The sequence below is a fragment of the Salvelinus sp. IW2-2015 genome, unplaced genomic scaffold (assembly GCF_002910315.2).
Source record: "Salvelinus sp. IW2-2015 unplaced genomic scaffold, ASM291031v2 Un_scaffold3041, whole genome shotgun sequence".
NCBI classification, from domain to species: Eukaryota; Metazoa; Chordata; class Actinopteri; order Salmoniformes; family Salmonidae; genus Salvelinus; species Salvelinus sp. IW2-2015.
The window spans coordinates 102,861-109,277 of record NW_019944333.1 but is presented as its reverse complement, the minus strand read 5'-3'; the positions used below and the strand labels follow the sequence as shown (position 1 = coordinate 109,277).

The following is a 6,417-nucleotide window of genomic DNA, read 5'->3' as shown; positions in this document are numbered from 1 at the left end:
CATACTGAATAATGTGTATAGTACTGGTACAGACCTGAATACTGTATAGCATCTGTACATCTGATACTGAAGTACTGTAACGATACTGGTAACTGTACATCTGTAGTATAGCATCTTAATTCAGTACTAATACTGTACATTCTGAATACTGTATAGTACTACTGTACACTGAACTATCTGTATATACTACAGTAAATCTAATACTGTATAGTGCTACAGTACATCTGAATACTGTATAGTACTGACATCTGAATACTGTGTAGTACTACAAAATACATCTGATACTGTATCGTACTGTACATCTGAATACTCTATAGTACTACAAGCACATCTAAATACTGCGTAGTACTGTACATCTGAATACTGTATAGGTACTGTACATCTGAATACAGCAAAGTACTACTGTACATCTGAATACTCTGTATAGTACTGTACATCTGAATACTGTATAGTACTGGTACATCTGAATACGGTATAGTGCAGTACATCTGAATACTGTATAGTACTACAGTACATCTTAAGTACTGTATAGACTGTACATTCTGAATACTGTATAGTACTGTACATCTGAATACAGTAATAGTGCTGTACCATCTGAATACTGTATAGTACTGTACATCTGAATACTGTATAGTAAAAACTGTAATCTGAATACTGTATAGTACTACTGTCATCTGACTGCTGTATACTAAAACTGTAGCATCTGAAAACTGTATAGTACATACTGTATACTACTACTGTTCATCTGAATACTGTATGTACTACAGTACATCTGAATACTGCATTGTAATACTACTTCTGAATACTGTATAGTAATTACTGTTACATCTGAATACTGTATAGTAATACTGTACATCTGAATACTGTATAGTACTGTACTTCTGAATACTGTATAGTACTACTGTACATCTGAAATACTGTATAAGTACTACTGTACATCTGAATACTGTATAGTGACTACTGTACATCTGAATACTGTATAGTACTCAACACTTGAATACTGTAAAGTAATACTGTACATCTGAATTCTTGTATAGTCTAATACTGTATAGTCTCATACGATACAACACTTGAATACTGTAAAGTAATACTGTACATCTGATTACTGTTTAGCAGTAATTGCAGGAAGTAGGGATTTTGTTGGCTGTTGGTACTGATTACAGTTGAATCTCACATAGACAGTCCGCCTTACCTCGTTAAATTTATTAAACTATGTCAGTCAGTTCATTTAAGAACAAATTCTTATTTACAATTACGGCCTACCCCAGCCAAAACCCGGACGATGCTGGTCAATTGAGCGCCGCCCTATGGGACTACAATCACGGCCAGATGTAAGACAGCCTGGATTCGAACACAGAGACTGTAGTGATGCCTCTTGCACTGAGATGCAGTGCCTTAGACCGCTGTATCACTTGGGAGCCAGTTAACAACACATGAACTAAACCACATTTACTCTGGAAGTAAACGTTGTCTTTATGTCCTGGATTAAATTATGTATTTCAATGTAACTAATTACTCAGGAGGCAGTAGTAAGGAGGAGAAACTAATGTCAGGTTTCAGAAAGAGGTCATATATACAGAGATAACTATTCCGCCCTGAGACAGTAGAAAGAAGCAAATATCAATCGGAGAGGAATACTCACAACAGAAGTCACAGAATTTCAAAGGTTATCTAATGTTGCCTTTTCAGTCTTGGGTTAGTTTCCTGTAGGTTTGTGTCTAGAGTGGTGTATCTGTAGTTTGTAGAGGTCTGACTGATCCTATAAAGAGACTTTATATCAAGGAATTATAGCCTTTACCAGAATTACTCTCTCTCTCATCCTTCTCTCTCTCTCTCTCTCTCTCTCTCTCTCTCTCTCTCTCTCTCTCTCTCTCTCTCTCTCTCCTCTCTCTCTCCTTCTCTTCTCTCTCTCCTCTCTCTCTCTCTCTCTCTCTCTCTCTCTCTCTCTCTCTCTCCTCTCTCTCTCTCTCTTCCTCTCTCTCTCTCTCTCTCTCTTCTCACTCTCTCTTCTCTTCTGTTCTCTCTCTCTTCCTGTCTCTCGTCTCGCTCTCTCACAACTCACTTTATTGGCATGGGACATGCAATATTGTTCCCAACGTCATTTAGTTTTCGGCAGCTATATATATAAAAATATAAATAAAAAAAGTGATATGAAAATTAATGTGTCTGTTTTTTGTCTTATGTTTGATGGTTGACGTGATAGTGATGTTTATTTTGAGTGGAAGTTGTTTTCTGTTGGTGGTGAGGATACAGGAAGTTGTTTTCTGTTGTGGTGAGGATACAGAAGTTGTTTTCTGTTGGTGGTGAGGATACAGGAAGTTGTTTTCTGTTGGTGGTGAGGATACAGGAAGGTGTTTTCTGTTGGTGTGAGGATACAGGAGAGGATACAGGTAGTGTTTTCTGTTGGTGGTGAGATACAGAAGTTGTTTCTGTTGGTGTGAGGATACAGGAAGGTGTTTTCTGTTGGTGGTGAGGATACAGGAAGTTGTTTTCTGTGGTGGTGAGGATACAGGAAGTTGTTTTCTGTTGGTGATGAGGATACAGGAAGTTGTTTTCTGATGGTGGTGAGGATACAGGATATATTTGTTGTTTTAAGAGGGAATGTGTTAAAGGCTTTTGGTTTTTCTATTATGTTTTGAGGTTGGACTTTTAGGGAGTATGGCATTTGGAACGCAGGGTGCACAGATTGGTGTCACCTCGTCAGTCAGTACAGTGGGGCAAAAAAGTATTAGTCAGCCACCAATTGTGCAAGTTCTCCCACTTAAAAAGATGAGAGAGGCCCTGTAAATTTCATCATAGGTACACTTCAACTATGACAGACAAAATGAGAAAAAAGAAATCCAGAAAATCACATTGTAGATTTTTTATGAATTTATTTTGCAAATTATGGTGGAAAATAAGTATTTGGTCACCTACAATGTGATTTACAATGTGACCTTCTCTGCGGTAGCAGAGAAAACAGTCTGTGACTTGGGTGACTGGAGTCTTTGACAATTTTATGGGCTTTCCTCTGACACCGCCTGGTATGGATGGTAGGAAGCTTGTGACGTACTTTCCCCGTTAGTGGGGGCCTGTTCTGCCCGCCTTTTCCTGTAGTCCACGAACAGCTCCTTTGTCTTGCTCACATTGAGGGAGAGGTTGTTGTCCTGGCACCACACTGCCAGTTCTCTGACCTCTTCCCTATGTGCTGTCTCATCGTTGTCGGTGATCAGGCCTACCACAGTTGTGTCGTCAGCAAACTTAATAATGGTGTTGGAGTCGTGTTTGGACACGCAGTCGTGGGTGAACATGGAGTACAGGAGGGGACTAAGTCCACACCCCTGGGAACCAACTCAGGCCACCATAAACCTACAAACCCCTAGACCATACAAAATCCCCATAGATAAACAAAAACCCTAGACAATACAAAAACTAAACAAACCACCCTTGTCACACCCTGACCTAACCAAAGAATAAAGAAAGGAAATATAACTAAAGTCATATTTGTCGGCTCCACTCTTCCAGGCTGAATTCCCACTCTAGCCCGGTACCTCCAGAGCGCAGGTCGAACTGGGCTGTGGGGGAGCCACCATAAACCTACATACCCCTAGACAATACAAAAACTAAACAAACCACCCTTGTCACACCCTGAACCTAACCAAATAATAAAGAAAGGAAATATAACTAAAGTCAGGGCGTGACACCATTAAAGAGCACCCTCTGTGTTCTGTTATACAGGTAACTCTTTATCCACATTATAGCAGGGGGTATAAAGCCATAACACATACGTTTTTCCAGCAGCAGACTATGATCAATAATGTCAAAAGCTGCACTGTTTTATATGTTCATATGAATTATTAGAATATTCCACCCTGAAACCATATGATTGAATGAAATTGATTAGAATCATGATGAAATTGATTGAAACCATAGGATTATTCTAGTGATGTGTGTGGTTTTAGTCAGTCAATTATATATCCGTGAGTGTAGTTTTTAGTCAGAATTAGAGTATAACAATATATCTGTATTTTAGTATCTTAAAGGACAGACTGTCTGAGCAAGATTCGGTGCCGACCTGGGTGGGGGGGGCACTGAGAGCACCTCCCAGGGTCTCCCTATCTTGAGGGAGGACGGGGAGTGAGTTTCACGGACTCCCCTAATCTCTGTCGGCTGGGGAGCTGAACAGTGTGTGTGCGTAGGATACCTACTGTTTGTGTGCAAGAGTATGTGCGTAAGGAGCCAGTATAAAATGAATGGTTTTTGTACAACTAACCAGCGCTCTCGTAAATAAACGTTCTGACTNGTGCAAGAGTATGTGCGTAAGGAGCCAGTATAAAATGAATGGTTTTTGTACAACTAACCAGCGCTCTCGTAAATAAACGTTCTGACTATCGTAGCTGGGCCTCCGTCTGATTCATTTCAACCAGTTTCATACAAATCCTGGGTTTCAGACTGAGTAGTTCATTGGATTGGGTTCATGAGCATTGAGAACATAATTCTCATAACATTAAGTCTAACAAAACAGCCCCCACAATATTTGAATCCTCAATTTCTCTCATCAAATCATCATTAATTTGTGTAAGTGCTGTGCTTGTTGAATGTCCTTCCCTATAAGCGTGCTGAAAGTCTGTTGTCAATTTGTTTACTGTGAAATAGCATTGTATCTGTTCAAATTAAGGGTTGATAACAGGCTGATTGAGCGGGTATTTGAGCCAGTAAAGGGGGCTTTACTATTCTTGGGTAGCAGAATGACTTCAGCTTCCCTCCAGGCCTGAAGGCACACGCTCTCTAGTAGGCTTAGATTGAAGATGTGGCAAATAGGAGTGGCAATATCATCTGCTATTATCCTCAGTCATTTTCCATCCAAGAGGTCAGACACCGGTGCCTTGTCATTGTTGATAGACAACAGTAATTGTTTCACCTCTTCCACACTGACGTTGCGGAATTCAAGATAACAGTGCTTGTCTTTTATAATTTAGTCAGATATACTTGGATGTGTAGTGTCAGCGTTTGTTGCTGGCATGTCCTCCCTAAGTTTTCTTATCTTGCCAATGAAAAAGTCATTAAAGTAGTTGGCTTATCAGTGGGCTTTGTGGTGAATGAGTCATATGATTCAACGACCCATCTGATTCAATGAGCCATCTGATTCAATGAGGCATATGATTCAATGAGCCATCTGATTCAATGAGGCATATGATTCAACGAGCCATCTGATTCAATGAGCCATCTGATTTAATGAGCCATCTGATTCAATGAGGCATATGATTCAACGAGCCATCTGATTCAACGAGCCATCTGATTCAATGAGACATATGATTCAATGAGCCATCTGATTCAATGAGCCGTATGATTCAACGAGCCACCTGATTCAATGAGCCATATGATTCAACGAGCCATCTGATTCAATGAGCCATATGATTCAATGAGCCATCTGATTCAATGAGCCATCTGATTCAATGAGCCATTATTCAACGAGCCATCTGATCAATGAGCCATCTTGATTCAAGAGCCATCTGATTCAATGACCATCTGATTCAGACAAGCCATCTGATTCAATGAGCCATCTGATTCAATGACCATGATTGCAACGAGCCATCTGATTCAATGAGCCATCTGAATTCAACGAGCCATATGATTTCAAGAGCCATCTGATTCAATGAGCCATTTGATTCAATGCCATCTGATTCAATAGCAGATGTCAATGAGCCATCTGATTCAATGAGCATCTGATTCAAGAGCCATCTGATTCAATGAGCCATCTAGAGCTCATCTGATTCAATGAGCATTCTGATTCAATGAGCCATCTGATTCAATGAGCCATCTGATTCAATATAGCCATCTGATATTCAATGAATGATGGAGCTGAGTTGCCTTTTATTTCCCACTACTTATTTTTACTCAGTGTAGTTTCTATTTAAAATAACATTTGCCAATCTGTTGTGCAAGCCAGACTTATTGGCTACTTGAAGAATCTCAAATATAAAATCTATGTTTTAAATTCTTAATACTTTTTTTATTTACTACAGTACATGAGTTCATATGTGTTATTTCATAGTTTTTGGATGTCTTCACTATTATTCTACAATTGTAGAAAATAGTCAAAATAAGAAAATCCTGGAATGAGAGTGTGTCCAAACTGTGTAGAAATATAACAAAACCATTTGACATAAAACATGTGAGTCAAAGGTTAAAGTGCATTCAAGAGGAGGCGGACGATGGCTCAACACAACACACACTGCTACAGCCATATTCTCATCATTCATTAATCAGATGTTGTGAACCACAACTCAGACAGGGCTCAGAGGAGTACACGGAGGGCATTCCTCAACAGATACTGAGGTCCTGAAACACACAAACCCCTCAGCCTAGCTTGGCCACTTACAGCGACAAACATGAGCCTGTTTGTGGCTCTCTCCCTCTCTTACTCTGAATTCCTCT

At 39.7% G+C, this 6,417-nt stretch overlaps 1 protein-coding gene across 1 annotated transcript in view; it reads right to left on the bottom strand.

Moving 5' to 3' along the window:
• The window catches only part of tmigd1 (transmembrane and immunoglobulin domain containing 1), a 4,996-nt gene extending 3,229 nt beyond the window's left edge, over positions 1-1,767 (bottom strand). The window contains exon 1 of the mRNA XM_070440818.1: positions 1,643-1,767. The gene's annotated coding sequence lies outside the window, so the exon portion shown is untranslated. The remainder of the gene's footprint in view (positions 1-1,642) is intronic.
• Positions 1,768-6,417: the final 4,650 nt, after the last annotated feature.